The following is a 2,291-nucleotide window of genomic DNA, read 5'->3' on the forward strand; positions in this document are numbered from 1 at the left end:
CTTCTAGTTTTGTCTAGCTTTCAAACAGTTAAATATATTTGCTGTGTGATCACATTCAGAACTATAGAGAGACAGCGTGTGTCAGTCCGTATACTTAAAAAACACGGACCTTGACAATTTTACGTACACCGGACAGCCATGTATGTGCACGCTCCTCTCAGTACCGTGTAACGGCTGTTATCACGGCCACAGTGAAGCTATCTGTGTGTCACTCTGGAAGGATAAGTGGAGGACTTGTTCCGTTCTTACAGACTCTAGGGAGATTCCTATTCTGCCCAATTCTATATACACCTTGTAGTTTGTGATACACTAGCCAATTTCTGCCTGTGACATAGCGCTGTGATATTCAGTGGGCCTCACACAATCCAAAAGTGTCCAGTGTCCACTAGTGTGTGCAGAAATTCAAAATCTCTGTTATCCTGTAGTCACTTTTTTCACACCTGTGCCATCGAGCCTGTGACATAGCGCTGTGATATTCAGTGGGCCTCACACAATCCATAAGTGTCCAGTGTCCACAAGTGTGTGCAGAAATTCAAAATCTCCCTTATCCTGTAGTCACTTTTTTCACACCTGTGCCATCGAGCCTGTGACATAGCGCTGTGATATTCAGTGGGCCTCACGCAATCCAAAAGTGTACAGTGTCCACAAATGTGTGCAGAAATTCAAAATCTCCCCTGTCCTATAGAAACCTTGTACCTTGTTTTACATTACTATATAGTTTGTTGGATTTTGTCTACATTTCTACCAAAAATGAGGAAGGCTGGTGGAAGAGGCTGTGGAATTGGGCGGGGGTTGGCAGCTGGTAATGATGGTGTTGGTGGTGGATCTGATGGTAGTGGCAAAAGCAAAATAGGACCGAATGCAGGAGGTGTTGAGCCTGTGTCATCATCTGGCTCCACAAGGCCTCGAAGGCTTACTTTTCTAGGAGTTGGCAAACCGATTTTAAAGCCAGAGCTTCAGGAAAAAGTTTTGGCTTACATTGCTGACTCAGCCTCCAGCTCTATCGCCTCCTCTTCTGAAGTTGTAAAAAATAAAAGCACTGAGTCGTCATTGGAGGCTCATGTTCATGAACCACAAATTTCCTTGTGTCCTTCACCCCAACCAAGATTGAAGGATGACGCAGGCCATACTACTGATTACTCCATGGAGCTGTTTTCACATACCATGCCTGGATTATCAAGTGAAATGGTGAATTACCCAGGCCAAGATGAATCTGACATCGAGTGCCCTGATGCACAGCCACTGATAGATGATTCTGCTGGTACATTCACTCAGAGCACTACATTGTCCTCGCAGTGTACAGAGCCAGATTCTGACCCTGATGAGACTCAGGTGCCCCTTCCCGCACACTATACCACCATACACGGTGACACAGAGGAAGGTGCACATGACATTGAAGAGGAGGTGATGGATGATCCAGTTGCTGACCCAGATTGGCATCCATTGGGGGAAGAGGGTGCTGCTTCCAATAGCTCAGATGAGGAGCATCCACAGCAGACATCGACATCGCAACAGCTGTTATCTGGCAGGCACGGAGCACTCCAAAGACAGGTTCCAAAAATCAAAAGAGTTGCTGGACAGCTTGTCCAGAGGGTCAAAATATCACAGCGTGCTAGGCCGCAAAATGTCTGCCAAAGTAGGAAGAGTGCAGTGTGGCACTTTTTTGAACAAAATCCTCATGATCAGGCCAAGGTTATCTGTAAGAAGTGCGCAAAGACCTTTAGCCGAGTGAAAAATCTAAAAAATTTGAATACCAGTTGCATGCTTAGACATTCAACCACCATGCACTTGCAAGCGTGGACACAACACCAAACCTCAAGTACCACATGTGCAACTGATCACAAAGAAGGTAGTCAGCAATGCTACATTGTTTCCCCCACTGTAAGCCCACCGGTTAGCACAGCAGCAAATGTTGAGGTGTTGTTCCAAGGCCAAAGTACTCAGTCTCTCATCCGCGTACACTGGGTTTGAACGCCCACATTGCCAAACTAATCTCATTTGAGATGATGCCCTATCGGTTGGTGGAAAGCGCAGCTTTCCGAGAACTCATGGCCTATGCAGTACCACGCTATGACCTACCCAGTAACCACTTCTTCTCTCGCAAAGCCATCCCAGCCCTCCACCATCATGTGAAAGACCGCATTGTCCATGCACTCAAGCAGTCAGTGAGTGGCAAGGTGCACCTCACAACTGATGCATGGTCCAGTCGGCATGGCCAGGGCCGTTACGTGTCCATCACTGCGCACTGGGTTAATGTGGTGGATGCAGGGTCCACACGGGACAGCGGTGGT

This window comes from Dendrobates tinctorius, unplaced genomic scaffold (genome assembly GCF_039654945.1).
Source record: "Dendrobates tinctorius isolate UK_male_01 unplaced genomic scaffold, ASM3965494v1 ptg000053l, whole genome shotgun sequence".
NCBI lineage: Eukaryota > Metazoa > Chordata > Amphibia > Anura > Dendrobatidae > Dendrobates > Dendrobates tinctorius.